General features: G+C 40.7%; 1 protein-coding gene across 2 annotated transcripts in view; it reads right to left on the bottom strand.

The window, feature by feature from the left end:
* The window catches only part of LOC127575843 (gamma-aminobutyric acid receptor subunit gamma-3), a 449,528-nt gene that overhangs the window by 247,289 nt on the left and 181,788 nt on the right, over positions 1-20,451 (bottom strand). The window lies entirely within an intron of this gene.

Here is a 20,451-nt window from a genome sequence, read left to right on the forward strand (position 1 = left end):
AGCACAGACATAGGCTGAAGGGCCTGTTCCTGTGCTGTACTGTAAATTACCCTACATGGAGGTAGGTGGCAAAAGTATCAAAGTGGCTTGATACATGCGAGAGAGAATAAGTGGTAGGGCTACAGGGAAACACGAGGCAGGGCAATAGGATTTTCTGCTGAGAGCCAGCATGGACACAATAGATCGAATGGTCTTCTTCTGTGCTGAAGTAAGTATCAGCACACACCACTCCTTAACTGAAGAACTTCAGTTTTATTTTATTTATTTTACTGTGATCCTGTTCCAAATATGCCGTTCTGCAGGAAGTAGATGTCACCTGAAGTCTGCATCCTCCTGTTCAATGTGACAGTGCAAGTCACATAACTCGTATTCTATATTCTGCTTCCTGCCTACAGCCAGTGCATTGCTTCTGTATAATAGATCCATGAAGCTTACAATCAGAGATTCATGGAACAGCCCGCACACAGAAGCAGGTCACTTGGCCTACCACGCCTGTGGTGACTCATTGACAGTTATTTAATTAGTCCCCATCTCCAGTCCTTTCTCTTGAAGTGCCAACATCCTTCTTAAATTTATCATTGAATCTCCTGCCTTTACTCTTTCGAGCAGTCCATTTCAGTTCAAACAACTCATTGCAAAGTAAGAAATACAACTCATCTCGCCTCTGGCCTTTTTGCCAATTATTTTCAATCTATAAGGTACACCACACTTCTGCACTGCTAACATTTTGTGTCATTTTTATCTCTGTGTATACCATATGCTTCAGCATTTCTAAAGCCCTTATATTTTAAAAGTATATATTTCTTCTCTGAACTACTTTACATAGAAGAACTATTTTTCCTTCATTAAACTGATTGCTGAGTTATTCTTTAACAATTGTTTCATTAAATACCTCCTATTTTTAACTACAACTATAACATGCCATTCATTAAATTCAGCTGTATTCTTCTGACAGAGATGTAAAATCTCAGCTCTAATGCTTTGGATTCTGCTGCCAACAATGATACACAACTGTGTGTCATCCACTATCTGTGGTTTGTCTGATGTAAGTTGGAATCGAGACCTTCTAGGTGGGGATTACACACTGATGAAATCTTAATTGCTGATAAATTTTCACTTTAAAACCCAACACCTTGTATCACCATCGAGTGAGATCACAGCTGATCATGTCCCTCAAGTTCACTTTCCTGCTCAGTCCCAATATCTGTAACATTGAGGAGGAGATCAGGGATTATATGGGAGAAGGATCAAAGCGAGAAAGGTACAACTGGACCATGATTACAAAGCAGAAGATATGTCATCTCAACCTAAAAGCCATTCACCAAGTCTCCATAGGTCAAATGTTTAAGTGAATATTTGAAACATTTAAAACACTTTCAAGTGGCCACAGCATCCTTGCTTAGAGATCATAGTGCATGCTTTTAGACAAGACAAGATATCTTTATTAGTCACATGTACATCGAAATACACAGTGAAATGCATCTTTTGCGTAGAGTGTTCTGGGGGCAGCCAACATAGCATGCCCACAACTTCCTAACCCATATGTCTTTGGAACGTGGGAGGAAACCAGATCACACGGGGGAAACCTACGCAGTCATGGGGAGAACGTACAAACTCCTTACAGATGGTGGCCAGAATTGAACCTGGGTCTCTGGCGCTGTAATAGCGTTATACTAACTGCTACACTACCGTGCCTGCCCTCAGGAATAGTAAAGGGAAAAAATAACTGGTGGGAGTTGTCTATAGGCCACCAAATAATAACATTACAGTGGCACAGGCAATAAACCAAGAAATAGATGTAGCAGAGGATGCAGAGAGTCTACAGAGAGATATAGATGGGTTAAGTGAGTGGGCAGATGGAGTACAATGTTGGTAAATGCGAGGTCATCAATTTTGGAAGGAAAAATAGAAGATCAGATTATTTAAATGGTAAAAGATTGCAGCATGCTGTTGTGCAGACGCTACTTGCTGCACTGGAAAAGCAGCCAGCATAATCAAAGACATCTCCCACCTTGGACATTCTCTCTTCTTCCCCCTCCCATCGGGCAGAAGCGTGAAAACCCGCCCCACCAGGCTGAAGCACAGCTTCTATCCCGCTGTTATAAGACTCTTGAATGGACCTCTTGTACATTAAAGATGAACTCTTGACCTCACAATCGACCTCATCATGGCTCTTGCACCTTTTTGTCTACCTGCAAGACACCTTCTCTGTAGCTGTTACTGTAACACCATATTCTGGATTCTGTTATTGCTTTTCCCTTGTACTACCTCAATGTATGTTTTGAAATGATCTGTATGCATGGCATGCAAAACAAAGATTTTGGCTTTATCTCAGTACATGTGACAATAGTAAACCAATTCAATTCTCTATACTTGTGTTGGGTGATCTGTAACTCCTTTGTCAGGGGCTATATGTAATCAATTCCCTGGTGGAAGGAAGTTAAGTAGATGGCTCTTGCATGCTAGAGTTGGAGGTTGCACAATACCTCCCATTCTGGCAACAGTTGACAGCCTACTCCTGTGCTGTCAACTTCTATGTTCCTTTGTTACTCAATGTCCTTGATGTAACTCAATCCTCAGTTTTAGAGGTATTTAAGGAATCAGTTCCCAGTGTTGGAGTAATTCCCTGTGAGGGATCATTTTCCAAGCTCAGGTAAATGCACACAGTCAAGTTTGGAAAAATCAAGTTTCGGTCAGCAATTAGTTCTTTACACCAAGTGTGATTAACAACTTGAACCTATTGCCAGGAAAAGTAGTTCTACTCACCCCGCACAACTGAGTTCAATAGGACCAAACTTTCACCCCAAGGTGTTTAACAGGCACTTACTCATTCAAGAAGCAGCTAATACTAATATAAAGACCGCAGGACTGGGATTCGGAGAGAATAGAAGATAAAATGGACCACAGGTACCTGTTCCTCTCAAGTCATTTCATAATTTTACTGTACAAAAAGAAAGGGGGATTGAATTCTGTTTAATTATAACAAATCCATATTTAATGAGAAAGTAAAGTGAAAATTTATCAGCAATTAAGATTTCATCAGTGTGTAATCCCCACCTAGAAGGTCTCGATTCCAACTTTACATCATTAAGTGCATCACTGCAAAATTTCGTCTTTCACCCACGCAGTTAAGAGAAGGTTTCAGTTTGTAAGGCTTGTATTAATGTCTTTCTCCACTCACCCATTCATAACTTCATGACTATTTTATTGGGTGAATTACAGATTATTCCTGATAAATCTGTAATTTTCAACATATGTGGATGAAATTTCATGATGCACACATATTATGACATTCTAAGGTAAAGGAATCTCTGTCACACTTTGTTAAGTCATATGGTGACAACCACTGATCAGATCCTATGTGACCTGTTATGACACCTATCAATCCCCACCCCAATTCCTGCTACCATAAAACAAGGCAAAAGCTGACAGAAAATAATGGACAAATATAATTTGTATGTAAATGAATGGAGCTAGTTTAAAGGCAGCCACACATTTTAAATGACCATGACCTATCAATTGGTCATTGTAAAACAAAGCATTGAGGCCCCTTGATCACTGTGGTCATGGCTAAACTTCTAACTCATTATCACTCTCTCACCTTTACCCATATTCCTTAATTCTCATGATATTCAAAAATCTATTGATAACAGCTTTGAAAATATTCCAAAAATTTGCAGACTTCTTCACAAAACAAAAACAAGAAGATAGGAGCAGGAATAGGTTACCTGGCCCCTCAAGCCTGCCCCGCCATTCAATATGATCATGGCTGATCTCCACCAGGTCTTAACTCTTCTTCTGCACCAGTTCTACAATAGCTCACAATTCCCTGCTCTTCCGAACATTCCTCTATCTCGTTTTTAAATACCTCCAATGATCTAGTCTCAACATCCCCCAGGGTAGCGAATTCCAGAGATCCACCGCCCTCTAAGAAGGACAAAGTGTTGGCACAATATTGTGGGCCGAAGGGCATGTACTGTGCTGTAGTGTTCTATGTTCTATTTTCTATGTTTTGAAATTCCTATGCAACTCAGTTTTGAACGACTGCCCTGTAATCTTGTTACTACATCCCCTTGTTCAAGATTCTCCCACGTGCAAAAATCTCATCTACCTTTTTCATGCCATGCAGGATGTTAAATGTTTTAATAAATTCACCTCTCATTCTTCGAAACTTCAAAGATACAATTTCTTTCGCTGCTTATGATAGGACAACCCTCTAAGTGAAGACATTTCTGGTTTTAAATAGCCAGCTTGTCATCCTGAAATTGGAAGTAATTAATTGACAGCTTGAACTGTTTAATACAAATTGTTCCCAACACAGGAAAAATGGAACAAGTTCATGGGAGGATAGTCCAATGGGCATGTAAACTTCACCCAACTAGTGTTTTATACTAAAGTAATAGGAACATGAGAAATAGACACAAGAATAGACTATTCAACCTCTTGTGCTTGATCTGCCATTCAATAACATCATGGCTGATATTTTGCCTTGCTGCAGTTGCCTGCATTAACCACTACATTTGAATCCCTTACTGTCTTAATAACTCCTTGATTCATTGCTCATTGGAAGACAATTGGACAGAAACAAACCATTTAAAATTGATTAATGAATAAAAGTTAGTACACAGTTAAAGAAAAACTGAAGGCAGAAAGCTGCAGATGATGGAAATATGAAATATAAACAGTAAATGCTGAAAGTACTGAGGTCAGGCAGTGTCTGTAGAGAGAGAGAGAAACAAGTCAATGCCCTTTCCAATGAGGAAACAAATTAGTTAAGTTGCAGAGTAGGGGGAGGGAAATGTCTGTGATAAGGTAGTGACCAAAAGAATCCAAGTATCACAGATGGGGCCAGTGCCAGCTGAGAAAATTTGTTGAAAGTTTGATGATTGTAGTGGATCTGTCTGGAGGAGTTTTACATTGAGGGAGATGAATGAGATCAGAAGAGAGTAAACCAAAAGTAATGCTGGAATGGTGAGATGCACTACACACGACTGCTCAAAATCTGAAATAAAAAAGAATTCTGGAAATACTCAGCAGATCTTGCAGTGACTGTAAAGGAAAAAAATATTGACTTAATGTTATATGTTGATGACCTTACACAAACTAGAAAGGCTGGTCACCTGAAGTCATTGAACTCAGTGCTGAGCCTCGAGAGCTACAATGTGCCTGGATGGAAAACGAAGCTAAGAGAGAACGCCAAAGAGAGAGAGAGGGAGGTCAGAAGGGGGTTAAGATGGAGAATTTAGGGGAGAGGCAACTGGAAGCTCCAGATCACGCTTGTAGGCAGAGGTGTTTTGCAAAGCAGTCCCCCAATCTTTTTTGGTTTCCCCAGTGCAGAGGAGACCATTTCATGAGCACTAAATGCAATAAACTAAATCAGAAGAAGAGCAAATGAACCGCTGCTTCACTGGAATGCATATTTCAGTCCTTGGGTGGTGGAAGGGAAGAGGTAAGAGGGCCTGTGTTTCCTTTCAGTGGAACATGAATTGTTAATAATGACTTACATAAAAACAGTGCCATGTGTTAGTAATGCAATAAGGCTTTATTAATTCAGTGAAAACTAATAGTCACTAAATCCAAAATTTAAAAAATGCTGAAAATCTAGGATAAAAATAGAAACTGCTGGAAATACTTGGGAAGTCTTATACAGTGAAAGGAGAAACAAAGTTAATGTTGAAGATCAGTGACTTCATCAGAAGAGTTCTGATGAAGGGACATTGACCCGAAATATTAACTCTGTTTCCATCTCTAAACAATGCTATCTGACCCACTGACTACTTCCAGCACTTTTTAAGTCACTTAATCCAGTAAGAATAACATGAAGTATAGGCTTGGCAAGCAAGAAGCATGGTGTCAGATTTTGCAGTATAAATTCCAGTAGTTCCACACAGAAAATGTTTTTACTGAACATGGAGTTCTGGGAATTTCCTTCCACTTACAATGGAGAGCTTGGACCAGGTTACACAGGGTGCAGGGGAACCATCTTCAGTAATTTCAATGGAGGAGGAACTCTGAGTTGATGAAGGCAAATGTTGGCAGATTCCAGATTTAATTGTTTGTGTTTATTGAACTGAAGGCTAGTGTTTCAGTTTTTTTTTGCATTAATTTAACATTTTCATCTTGCTTCATTGTTTTTAATATTTTGGAAGATCAGAAACATTACAAAGCATTCCACAGTTCTGAAAGCAAGCCGAGCCAGGGGTCATGACTTTTGCTGCATCCTGACCTTTCCATCTGATATCACTTACCCTGCTCCCATGCAGAGCTTTGTCACTGCGGAGCTAGTTGCCCTTGCCTCTTGAACATAAAGGTTGTGTGGTTTGTTTACATAGGATCAGCATTGAGTTCCAGCAGCCACCAGTGACCCAATTTCTCGATCACTGTCAGGACAGAACTATTCAGATAAAATAAAGCTAATTCTTCTTTCTCACTGGGATTACTGTGAACAGTTTTTGGGTATCACAACTTATTGACCTTGATGAGTTAAAAAGTTCAAAGGATATAAATAATTTTGAAAGTGATTGAAACAATTCTTAAAAAAATCATAAATTTATAAAATAATTAATAATATTAAAATAAAGAAAAAAACAATCTACCTACCTAAAGAAATTTGGCATGTCCCCTTTCACACTGACCAATTTTTATCAATGCATCATAGAAAACATCCTATCTGGATGCATCATGGCTTGGTACGGCAACTGATCTGCCTGGAACTGCAAGAAACTGCAGAGAGTTGTGGACACAGCCCAGTGCATCACGGAAACCAGCCTCCCTTCCATGGACTCTGTCTATACCTCTTGCTGCCTTGGTGAAGCAGCCAGCATAATCAAAGACCCCACTCACCCAAGTCATTCTCTCTTCTCCCCTCTCCCATCAGGCAGAAGATACAGGAGCCTAAGGGCACATAGCACCAGGCTCAAGGACAGCTTCTATCCCACTGTGATAAGACTATGGACTCTTGGCCTCACAATCTACCTTGTTTGACCTTGCACCTTATTGTCTACCTGCAATGCACTTCCCTGTAGCTGTGACACTTTACTCTGCATTCTGTTATTGTTTTTACCCTGTACTACCTCAATGCACCGTGTAATGAATTGACCTGTACGAATGGTATGCAAGATAAGTTTTTCACTGTGCGTTGGTACAAGTGACAATAATAAACCAATACCAATAGAACATAGAACAGTACAGCACAATACAGGCCCTTCTGCCCACAATGTTGTGCCGACCTTTAAACCTCACCTAAGATTATCTCACCCCTTCCTCCCACATATCCCTCTATCTTAAATTCCTCCATATGCTTATCTAGTAATCTCTTGAATTTGACCAATGTACCTGCCTCCACCACCGTCCCCAGCAGCGCATTCCATGCCCCAACCACTCTCTGGGTAAAAAAACCTTCCTCTGATATCTCCCTTGAACTTCCCACCTATTACTTTAAAGCCATGCCCTCTTGTATTGAGCATTGGTGCCCTAGGAAAGAGGCGCTAGCTGTCCAATCTATCTATTCCTCTTAATATTTTGTACACCTCTATCATGTCTCCTCTCATCCTCCTCCTCTCCAAAGAGTAAAGCCTCTTAGTCTCTCCTCATAATGCAGTCCATCATAATCCAATACCTGTGATTATCTTTTCAATTAAGGTAGTTAATCCTATTGGGATGGGAGTGTGCTACATATGCCTGACCTGGTGTAAAGCTGAGGGGCCAGATGTAAAGTGTATGTAGCAACTCCCTCACCCTGTACGGCTCCTCTTGTGCTTCAGCCCTGGACTCAGTTCTGAGTATAGCAACAAAGCAAAAGGCCAGCAGCAGCAAGAACTTGACAGGGGCGGCAAACAGTAGATGGGGCTGTGGGAACAGTGTGGTTGGTGCTCATCAGATTGAGCAAGATCCTGCCTGTTGAGGGATATGGGCAAAGGATATTGATCTAACTCAACAGTGGAACGTACTCAAAGGGACCAAAGCCCTACTCTTGCTCCTCTGTTCCCATCTCACCCCCAGATTTATGGCCTAGTCAAAAGAAAAGTTTGCACTGTAATTTATAACTGAAATAAGGGCAACCGTCATCGTTAAATTAATTACGCAGCAGGTGGAAACAAGCACATTTTGAACCAATTTATGCAGCAGTAAAGATTTTTAAATTAATTACCCTGCAGTGGTTGTTGGGAGCTGGAATATTTTATAAGAATTAATTCTGCAGCTGCAGCGAAGAGGGAGGCCCAGAACGGAGGGCCAGCCGATTAATTTACACTGCTGCTGGGGTTGAGCCTGAGATGCGGGTTGTAAAGGGCAACAAGGCTTGAATTGGGGTGCAAAGGATTTTTTATTTGAGTCAACAGTTGGTGCCTTTGGAGTGGGATTTGGTCAGAAAGAGTTTTCAGCTTTTAATATTTAAGAACATTGAACAGTCAGCACAGGGACAGGCACTTTGGCCCACGATGTTTGTGCCGAGCATGATGCCAAATGAAACTACTCCCTTCTGCTAGCACATGATCCATATCCCAGCACATTAATGTAATCACAAGCAAGGCGCATCAACATCTTTACTTTCTTTGGAGGTTGAGGAGGTTCAGCTTGTCACTGAACACAATAACAAACTTCCACAGATGTACTGTTTGCATCATGGCCTGGTACGGCAATTCGAATGTGCAGGGATGTAAGAAGCTGCAGAGAGTAGTGGAGTCAGCCCAATACATCACGGGCACGTCCCTGCCCACCATTGGTATATACATGAGGCACTGTCTCAAGAAGGCAACAACCATCACCACTTAGATCACTTTGCACTAAAATGGACATTTTTTTTTGTTCTATTTGTTTTTTCTTATAAAAATTGTATAATATGTTTAATTTATGTTTTTCTTGTGAATGCTGCTTATATGATGCTATGTTCTTGATACTGCTGCAAGTGAATTTTTCATTGCACCCATGCATACATGTACTTGTGCGTATGACAATAAATTCAACTTTGATTTTGACCCCTCCATTCCCTGCATATTCATGTGCCTATCTAAAAGCTTCTTGAACACAACTATCTTATCTGCTTCCTCCACCACCCCTGGCAGCACGTTCCAGGTACCCACCACTCTCCGTGTAACAAACTTGCCCTGCCCATGCCCTTTAAACATTCCCCCTCATTTTAAAGTTATATCCTGTTGTATTCGACACTACCCTGGGAGAAAGATTCTGGCTGTCTACCCTTTTTATGCCTTTCAGAATTTCTATCAGCCTCTGGCACTCCAGAGAAAACAATCCAAGTTTGTCCAACCTCTCCTTATAGCTCATACCCTCTAATCCAGCAGTATCCTGGTAAACCTCCTCCGTACCTTCTCCAAAGCCTCCACATCCTTCCTATAATGGGGTGATCAGAGCTGCACACAATCCTCCAAGTGCAGCCTAACCAAAGATTTATACACATTTGGAATAGTGTGTTCAGTTTTCAGTTCAGAACACTTGCGCTCTGTCCGTAACCACGACCTGCATCTCCCCATTGTCAGTCACTTCAACTCCTCCTCCCACACTATCACTGACATTTCAGTCCTCAGCCTCCTCCACTGCCAGGAGAATTCCAAGCGCAAGCTGGAGGAACAGCACCTCATTTTCCATCTTGGAACCTTGCAGCCTAACGGCATGAACATTGCAGCCTAATGGCATAACCACCTTGTGGGCTTCCCCTTTTCCTATCTTCAGTCCTGAAGAAGGGTCCTGACCCAAAAATTTGACTGCCTGCTTTTCTCCATGGATGTTGCCTGGCCTGATGACTTCCTCCAGCATCATCGTGTTTTTTATCTAGATTCCAGCATCTACAGTCCTTTGTTTCTCTATGCTATAGGAAAGATGCCATTAAGCTGGAAAAAATGCAGAGGAGATTTACAAGGATGTTGCCAGGATTTGAGGAACTGAACTATGGAGGGAGGTTGAGCAGGTTGGGACATTTTTCACTGGAGCACTGAAGAATGAGGAGGGATCTTAAAGAGGTATATAAAATCATGAGGGGCATAGATAGGGTTAATGCACACAGTCTTTATCCCAGGGTTGGAGAATCAGGAACTAGAGGGCACAGGTTTAAGGTGAAAGGGGAGAGATTTAATAGGAACCTGAGAGGCAACTTTTTCACCCAGAGGGTGGTCAGTACATGGAATAAGCTGCCAGATGAAGTGGTTGAGGCAGATACATTAACAACATTTAAAAGGTACTTGGACAGGTGCATGGGTAGGAAAGGTTTAGAGGGATATGGGTCATCACTGGAAAATGGGACCAGCTCAGATGGGAATCTTGGTTGGCATGGACCAGTTGGTCCAAAGGTCCTGTTTCCGTGCTCTATGACCTCTGTGAACTTAGAATCAGAATCAGATTTATCACTGACACATGACATGAAATTTGTTGTTTCGTAGCAGCAGTAGTGCAAAAACATAAAAATCTATAAATTATAAAAACAAGTAAATAGTGCCCAAGTAAAAGGAATAATGAGGTAGTGTTCATGGATCGTTCAGAAATCTGATGGCGGAGGGGAAGAAGCTGCTCCTGAACCGTTGAGTTTCAGTCACTGCCTCCTGAAACTAACAGCAACGTTGCGATACCCATGCCTTTCACAACAGACTATGGAGTGGCTCTGTTCCACTGTAATCAAGAGAAAGTGGCTGAATTGATATAAATGTGCAAACTAGTCTCACAAGAAAATACCCTGAAAATGTTATGCTCTGTTGCTTGAAATTCAAGTGAGCTCTTATATTATTTAGCAAATGCTCAAGACTTAAAAGAGCTAATTATGTATCCACATAGTAATTCCTTTATTTAAATATTTAAAAATAAAGAATAAACTTAAATGCTGGAAATACTCAACAGGTTAGGAAGCAGAGATAAAAGTTGAGATAATATTACAGATGGATAATCTCTCCTGATTAACCTCACCATTGACACTGCCCGAACTCCTGGGCATTTCCTACAGCTCTGGTCTGCATTGCACAGCTTTTACCCATCTCCCTCTGCCCTCAGTAATCCATCAATCAGATGGCCTTCATCATCGGTTTATCACATGGCAATCCTGGACACACTCAGAGATATCCCTTTGCCCCATTTATCCCTTCCCCACTCTCTCTGAAACTTGTTTTCTCCCTTCCCCAGTTCTGTTGAAGGATCTTTGACCTGAAACTTTAACTATTAACCTTTGCATAGCTGCTGCCTGATCTGTCGAGTGTTTCCAGCATTTTCTATTTTTATTCTATTTCTATTTTTATTTCTGTTTTATTTTTATTTCTATTTCTATTTTTATTCTATTTCCAATCTGCAGTATTTTGATTTCCAATCTTTCTTAAAGATTTACTTTCGATATTTCCACTGCTACATTAGTCTAATATAAATATTCCAATAATGAGGAGGACAGGAGGATATATAGAAGTGAAATGGGCAGACCTGTAGCAGATAAAATTAAGCCCACGAAATGTGATTTTTTTTTTGGTAGAATGGAGCATTGACAGAAATTAAATTATATAACTTTAAAGGAGACACAGAACTAAGGACAGGTAGAGGTGCACAAATCCGTGAAGGTAGAAAGATAATTTTAGAAGGCTGATAAAACAATTTAAGGGACACTTGGATTTTTTAATGGATATATCGGTCTTGATATGGTAGGTGATTTGAGGATGTTTCTCCTTGTGGGGAAATCCAAAACTGTGGAATTGTTTGAGCAGATGGTGGTCACCTTTAACGTGCAGATAAGGAGGAATTGCTTCTCTCAGAGGTTTGTGAATCTTGGAAATCTCAGCTGTAGAGACTGACGTATTGAATGTATTCAAGACAGGAGTAGACAGATTTCTGGTCTATAAGGGAATTAAAGGTTACAGTGAACAGATGGGAAAGTGGGGCTGAGACGAAGATGAAATCAGCTTTGATCTTACTGAATGACACAGCAGGCTTGAGAGACAACCTGGTCTTTTAGAACATAGAACAGTACATCATAGGAACAGGCCCTTCGGCCCTTGATGTTGTGCAGAACTAATTAAACTGGTAACTAAACGCCTAACTAACCTAATCCCTTCTGCCTGCACAATGTCCATATCTCTCCATTCATCTGCCTATCTAAGGACCTCTTAAACACCTCCATCGTATTAGCCTCCACCTCCACCCCTGGCAGCGCATTCCAGGCACCCACCACTCCGTGTGAAAAACTTTTCCCGTGCATCTCCTTTGAACTTTCCTCCTCTCTCCTGAAATGCATGCCTTCTAGTATTAGACATTTCGACCCTGGGAGAAAGATACCAGCTGTCTACTCTAACAATGCCTCTCATAATCTCATGAACTTCTATCAGGTCTCCCCTCAGCCTCCTCCACTCCAGAGAAAACAACCCAAGTGTGTCCAACCTCTCCTTGTTTTGCACCTTTTTCTTATGCTCTAACAAGAGTAGAAAAAACAGGGAGTTATGCCAAGGCTCTACAAGCCAGTGATTCAGCTCAGCTGGACTACTTTCCAAGATTTTGTGGCCAGCTTTGAGAGAACAAGATTCATTGTTCTCCTCTGCGTGAATACTAGAGGTCGCTGTCTGACATACCTCATCAAGACAGTGGGCATTACTACCACCGCAAAATTTGTTTCTGGGTGCCATACATTTGGAACGGCCAAGGTTTTGGAATGGATGTAGAAGATTCACAACAATGGCAACACAGTTGAGGGTGTAGAGTTAGATAGAGGAGCAGGGATTGTTTTTACTGGAGTGGATAAGATTAAGTAGGGATTTGATGGAGATGTTCAAAAATTGGGAATGCTTTTGGTGGAACAACAGTGGAAACCATCTTCCATAGCAGAAGAGTCGGAGGCCACAGACTTAAGGCAACTGGCCAAAGAACCAAGTCATAGAACATTACATTACAGCACAGTATAGGCCCTCCAGCCCACAATGTTGTGCTGACATTTTATCCTACTCTAAGATCAATCTAACCCTTCCCTCTCACATAGCTCTCCATTTCTCGATCATTCATGCATTTATCTAAGAGTCTCTTAAATGTACCTGCCCTCACAACCTCTGCCGGCAGTGTGTTCCACGCACCCACCACTCTCTGTGTAGGAAACGTAGCTCTGACGTCCCCCTTATATCTTCCTCCAATCACCTTAAAATTATGCCCTCTTGTGTTAGCCATTGTCACCCTGGGACAAAGTCTCTGACTGTCCACTCGATCTATGCCTCTTATCATCTTGGACACCTCTATCAAATCACCTCTCATCCTCCTTCTCTCCAAGGAGAAAAGCCCTAACTCAGTCAACATGTTATTTTTTTAGTTTTGTAGCTGTGATCCAGATGACACTGCCTGAACCGGTGTTGGAGATAGGGATTCTGCATGAAAATACAAAAGAATAGGAGGGAAAAGGAACATAGGACTAAGAGGAGAAAAAAGACAAGATAAGATATCCTTATTAGTGACATGTAAATCTAAACGCACAGTGAAATGCATCTTTTGTGTAGAGTGCTCTGGGGGCAGCCCGTAAGTGTCGCCACGCTTGCGGCGCCAACATAGCATGCCCACAACTTCCTAACCCGTACGTCTTTGGAAAGTGGGAGGAAACTGGAGCACCTGGATGAAACCCACGCAGACACGGGGACAACGTACAAACTCTTTACAGACAGTGGCCAGGTGTTTAAATAAAGAAAAGGCACACAAATGCTGGGCTAAATGGCTTCCGTTTGTGCTATATCATTCTCTGATTCAATTCTCATTACTTGAAGGATGCTACATTTCTTCCGGGCTCTACTTATGATTAACACTGCTGTTCATTTCTTTTTGTACTTCTTCTGATGTACAACAGACTCTGCTGACCCAAAATACATAAGTCATGCAAACAAACAAATGCCACATCCTTTGGCTCTTTTTTATGCTCGCTGGCTCAGGGAAGCATCCTGAGATAATGCACAAGACACCCTCATGATGAGAGACAAATACTGAATGTGTTGCCATATTGCTGGGTTCCAAAATGGAAAATCTTACTCAATTTTCTGTCTCTTCTCAGGAAAATTGACATTGATTTGTTTCTTTTTTGCAAGAGACATCAAATGCATATTGACAGTTTTCCCTGCCATTGATGTACGGGGAACAAGAGAAAAAGGAACTGCAGCAGGCCATCAGGGTCACAAAGGCTGCTCTGCCATTAATTAAGATAATAGTTGATCTAATTTTAGCTTCAAACATCTTGCTGCTTGATCCTCATTACCTTGGTTCTTTGATCAACCTCAGCCTTCAATATTCAGTGGCATGTAGAGTATTCCACTATATCCCAAAAGAGAATTCCAAAGGTTCACAACCCAATGAGAGAAGAAATTCTGCCTCATCTCCATCTTAAATGGGCAACCCAAGATTTTGTAAATTGTAAATTGGTTTATTATTGTCACATGTACCGAGGTACAGTGAAAAACTGGTCTTGCATACCATCATATAGATCACTTTATTACACAGTGCATTGAGGTAGTACAGGGTAAAATAATAACGGAATTCAGAATAAAGTGTTACCTAATAAATACAATTTGCCTAGATCATATTTTTTTCAATACTTACAGGTTAGAAACTTTTTAAAAGTCACTTTACCTTCTTTTCCAATACTATATAAAACTGAAATTATGGGAAAAAAATGTCAGGTTTTAATCCTTATCAGAAGGGCTTGTAGCAATAATTTATGATCTGATTATGAAAATAAGTCTAGAGACACTTGATAAAATTAAGAATGAACGGGAAAGAGAACTTCAGATACTCTGACCTACAGAGACATGGAAGAAAATTCTCCAATTAGTTAATACTTCTTCAATGTGTGCTAGACACTCTTTGATACAGTTTAAGGTGGTTCACAGGACCCATATGTCAAAGGACGTTAGCCCGTTTTTTATCACTATATAAACCCTGTATGTGACAGATGTAATCCGGAGGTAGCTTCCCTGACACATATGTTTTGGTCCTGTCCTCTTTTGGAAAAATATTGGAAAGACGTTTTTAATATTATTTCAACTATTTTGGATATTGATTTACAACCCCATCCTATTACTGCAATTTTTGGGTTACCAATGATGGATTCTGGCCACTTATCTGCTTCTGCTTGTCGTATGATTGCTTTTGTTACATTAATGGTCAAGAGATCCATTCTATTTAAATGGAAGGACCCTATACCCCTTACTACATTTCAATGGTTTTCTCAAACTGTAACATGTTTAAACTTAGAAAAAATTAGGAGTGGTACTGTTGATCCTTCGCTTAAATTTGAGGAAGTTTGGAATCCATTTACTCAATATTTCCATATGATATGAACAGATCTTTCTCGAATCCCCTTCAATAACCTTTGAATATAGAGGAGCGGAGCTGACGACATAAGAATGTGTTTTTTTTTCAATCGAAGAAATATCAGTCCAGTTTTTATTCTTTGAAGTTTTTGGTTTGCTTTTGTTTAATATTATATTATTTTTGATTTGGGGGTTTTCTCTTCATATAATTAAATATCTTTTCAATTATTTTTTTCCCATCATGTACACTTAAGCAAGAGTGCAGGAGGTCTAGATTATACATTTTACTCCTTGTGAGTATAAATATTAACTGTCATTATTGTTATCCTGATCTCTTTGTATCATATGTATAATTATTAATGTTATGTACATCAATTTCAATTAATTTGAAATTCAATAAAAAGATTGAAAAAGAAGTGTTACAGTTACAGAGAAAGTGCAGTGCAGGTAGACATAAGGTGCAAGGTCATAACGAGGTAAATTGTGAGGTCAAAAGTCTATCTTATCGTATTAGGGGACCATTCAAAAATCTTATAACAGTGGGATAGAAGCTGCCCTTGAGCCTGGTGGTACGTGCTTTCAGGCTTTTGTATCTTCTACTCAATGGGAGGGGGCAGGAGAGAAAATGCCCAAGGTGGGTGGGGTCTTTGATTATGCTGGCTGCTTTACAGAGGCAGCGAGAGTGTAGACAGAGTCATGGAGGGGAAGTTGGCTTCCATGATGTGCTGAATTGTGTCGACAACTCTCTGCAGTTTATTGCAGTCCCGGGCAGAGCGATTGCCATTCCAAACCGTGATGGAATTGGGGAAAAATTTGATCTAATCAGCAAAGTCAACATGGTTTCATGAAAGCAAAATTGTGTTTGACTGATTTATTGGAGCTTTCTGGAAGAAGTAATGTGAATAAAGGAGAACCAATAAACGTACTAACATTTCCAAAAGGCATTTGGTTAGATGCCACACAAAGTTATTCATTACAAAAGAAGTTCATGGTGTACAAGTAACTTATTGGCATAGAAAGAAGATGGGCTACTAACAGGAAACAGTAGGGATAAACTAGATTTTCTGGTTGGCAACATTGGTGTGCTCCATGGGGAAACATCTCTCAGTATTTACTCTGTCAAGCCCCCTCAGAATCTTGAACCTCCCATTCTTCTGAATTCCGGTGAAGAAGTCCCAGTCTTCTCCACCTTCTCTTGGTGGACAACCTCAGGAATCAATCTGGTGGATCTTCCTTGAGCTGCTTCCAACATAAATAATTGCCTCCTTACATAAAGAGATAGAATTTTATGTGATACCCTAGGTGCAAATAAATTCCAAGTGAGAGACTCTGGCCTTCACAATTAAAATCTAAGTGATATGTAATTTCTTCGGGATCCATATTACTATTAATGCAGTGAATATCTCTCCAGTTGATTTATTGGTGGCAAATACAATAAATTTTGGAATTTTTACAGTGATACTGAGAGAAAAAGTAAATCTGAAGTGTGCTTTAAGAGATCTATGAAAGAGGACACAGAGTCTGCTAAATGGAGAGAACCTTAATTTCATACAAATTAAATTCATGTGCAGCAGACTGTTATTTTCCAGAGAATCACCACAATTAGCATTGGGTGAACCCACAGTGATTGGCAGGTTATTCCCACAGCTGTTTGCATGAAACAAGGCCCTAAAATAAGAAAGGCCTTTCTGACCAAACAGGTTTTCTTTTTGTCTTCCTCAAGGTGTATGTGATTTTCTGTGGGCACCTTGGCTGATGCCTACCACCAAGTCATCTACTCAACTCATCAGTCTAAGAATGGGAAGACAGATATCTTCCCACATTCCGACAAAAGGGTCTCAAAACTGAATCGTCGATTGTTTCTCTTTCCTCAGATGCTGCCTGATCTGCTGAGTGTTTCCAGCATTTTCTGTTTTTATTTTGTTCTTGTTTGTCTGTTCCCCATGACCTCTAACTCCCCCAAAAGCCCAAACACGTGTCTAGCTATACCTTCAAAAATCGATCATAGAGAGACACAGAACTCAGAGCAGAAACATGAAAGCATGGAAACAGGCCCTTCAGCCCACCAAGTCCATGCCAAACATCAACTACCCATTTACACTAATCCTGCATTAATCCCATTTTATTCTCCCCTCATTCTCATAAACTCCCCCCAGATTTTACCATTCATCTACACAACTGGGGAAATAGACTGTGGTAATTAACTTACCAACCTAAACATCTTTAAAATATGGGAGGAAACCCATGCAGTCACAGGGAGAACGTATAAACTCCACACAGACAGCACCTGAGTACAGAATTGAACCCGGGTCTCTGGCACTGTAAGGCAACAGATCTACTTGTCGTGCCACTGTACCACCTCGAATCTCTGGAGTAGAGAACTTGGAGGATTCACGACCCTCTAAGAGACATAATTTCCACTTCTGTCTGAAATAGGAAACACCTTATTCTGAAATAATCTTAGATTCCCCCACAAGTGAAAATATGATCACAGCATCTACCTATAAGGCCTCCTGAAAATATTACATGTTTCAGTACAACTACCTCTCATTCTGCTGAACTCCAATTAGTAGAGACTCAATCTGAATAACCTTTCCTTGTAAGACAACCACTTCATCCCAGGAATCAACCTGGTGAATCTTCTCCAGCGCAAGCACATCCTTCCTCAAATAAAGGGTCGAAAATTGGACACAAAACTCCAGTTGTGGTCCCACCAAAGCCCTGTGATAAAACCTTCGCCAAGTTAAAACACCTTCTCAAAGTGTGGAGCAGGTGCTTCAAACCACAATCAATGTAACAAGCAATCAGGGAAGAAAGAAATGAAATGAAATTGGATGTACATTTCTGGTTGATATTACCATAGCAACATTAGAATACTAACTGGAAAACAATAGCATCTAGCGTTGCTGGAGCTGATGGAAGGCATTAGAAGTGATTGGCCTACAGTGCTGAACACAATGAGGTGTGGTGCATTAATCACAACTGGGCACTTAGGTTGCTGCTACAGAATGAGAGCTGGCACTAACACAAAAGACTATCAGCCGTCTTTTGTAGTCACCTTCCAACATTTGGTTCCTCTGACTTCAGCGGAGCTGAATGCCAGGATGTGAGTACATCTGGCAGCGGATATCTTGACATGTTTAGTGCTGGGGATCCAAATGCAAATTCATCTCCCTGATTCTAACAGCGGTGATCACTTTCTAACTCACTGACTCAGCAAGAATTCCAATCCTGCCTGCCAAGAGACATTCAAATTTGACTAACCTTGGGGAAGAAGTCACTGAACCAATAGTCTGGAGGGTAGGAGTCCTATCACATTGTTGCTGCCAATCAGAAAAAAATTTGCTACGACTCATGGGATGGGAATTAAATTATTGCTAGCTGGATATTCCGTACTGAAACATTGTCATTAGTACTTGTAGTTTCAGGGCTCCTGCATGAGACGTTTGATCCTGTTGGACAATTTTCTAGCCACACTCTACTGTTCCAACTGTACAGCGAAAGCTTGTTGAGATTCCCCAGCATTACAGCCAGGAAACCAACTTTGGGGTCTTCTACCAAGTAAGACCAAGTGTAGGATCCAGGAGCCCATTTAAATGAATCATGGCTGGAGCACTATAATAAGATAACTTAATTTTTCTTTAGTTATTTGTGCTTGTATTTGAGGTTTCTATTACATAAACAAATTATTACATGTTTAGTTGATCTTATTTCTCAATAAATATTTTTTTTGATTGATTCTATTTTGGCAGTTTTTAAATGTTTCTTAATTTGAGAAATATTCAGAAGTATTGATAGGATTTGGAAAAGCATGAACTTATTAGGGATAACATGGCTTTGTGTGAGGAAGGTCATGTCTTACACTTGATTGAGCTTTTTGAGGAGGTAACAAAGATGGTTGATACAGTGACTGTAGTCTATGTGGACTTTACTAAAATCTTTGACAAGACTCCTAGATCCCTCATGATAGCCTGATCCAGAAGATTAAGTCACATTGGATCCACGGTGACTTGATAGGCTGGATTCAAAATTGGCTTGGCCAACGAAGACAGAGGGTAGTGGTGGAGGGGTGTTATTCTGACTGAAGGACTGTGACCTGTGGTGTTCCGCAGGGATCAGTGCTGGGATTTGTGTTGATGTAATATATATGTGTGTGTGTATAAATATATGATTATGGGTGGAAGCGCAGGTAATCTGTTTAGTGATTTTGAAGACAACATAAAAAATGGTGAAACTGTAGACAGTGAGAACGGTTGTCAAAGCAAACAGCAGGATATAATAGATCAGTTTAATCCAGACAAGCGTGAGGTGATCTTTGGGTGCAAGTCTCGTCCCTGAAAGTGGTAACAGTATGTAGGGTGGTAAAGAAGGAATACAGCATGCTTTAAAGGTTTTCCGTGAGGCATCAAACGAATTTTCAGACTTTCCCCTGTTGCAACTAACAGACACTGAAGGCTGAGATCTGTGGTGCTTACGATCACTGTGGTGGTGCCCTACCTGATGTACTCTTTATTTAACCTTTAGGGAGCAATGAAGGTCATAGGGTTGTGACCTCTTGACCCAATTTCTGTTGGCAAATCAGAAACACACAATGGCTTATTTATATTTTCATTTTCAGTGCGTGACGGTCAATCAAGGCTGGAAGAGCCAGGTCCAATTTCCCAATCCTGCCACCCCGGTAGAGTTGTTCCATGACTGGAGGACCCCACTACCCAACTGCACACTTTGATCTCTTCTCCCACCTGATTTTCCCATTCACTTAATTCCCCCTTCCCCCAATTTCTCCCCAGTTCCCCATCCTAGATATCCACCCTCAGTCTCTGTTTTTCTTTTCTCTCCACTTTTCCAGGCCCTGACCGATCTCCCTCATCACCATGGCTACCTGGGTATCTGCCTGGAGAGAGCTCTCCCACAGCACTGACTCGCTCCCCAGTACCGGGTGAATATCTAATGTTTTTCAATGGGGAAAAAAAAACAATATTTCAATTTCTTAAGTGAAATCGTCCCAATGTGGTGATTTTTTTTTGGGTGACACCGGATTTGGCAGTGGGGCAAAATATTTTTAGCAAACCAAATCCAGTCTCTGATGACTGATCTGCTGGGTATTTCTGCAATTTTGGGGATTTACTTAAGGTGGTATTTGATTGAGGTCCCCTTTAACATTCTTCCACTCTCAAATGCCTGATGAACATTTACTACA

This window comes from Pristis pectinata, chromosome 11 (assembly GCF_009764475.1).
Source record: "Pristis pectinata isolate sPriPec2 chromosome 11, sPriPec2.1.pri, whole genome shotgun sequence".
Classification (NCBI taxonomy): domain Eukaryota; kingdom Metazoa; phylum Chordata; class Chondrichthyes; order Rhinopristiformes; family Pristidae; genus Pristis; species Pristis pectinata.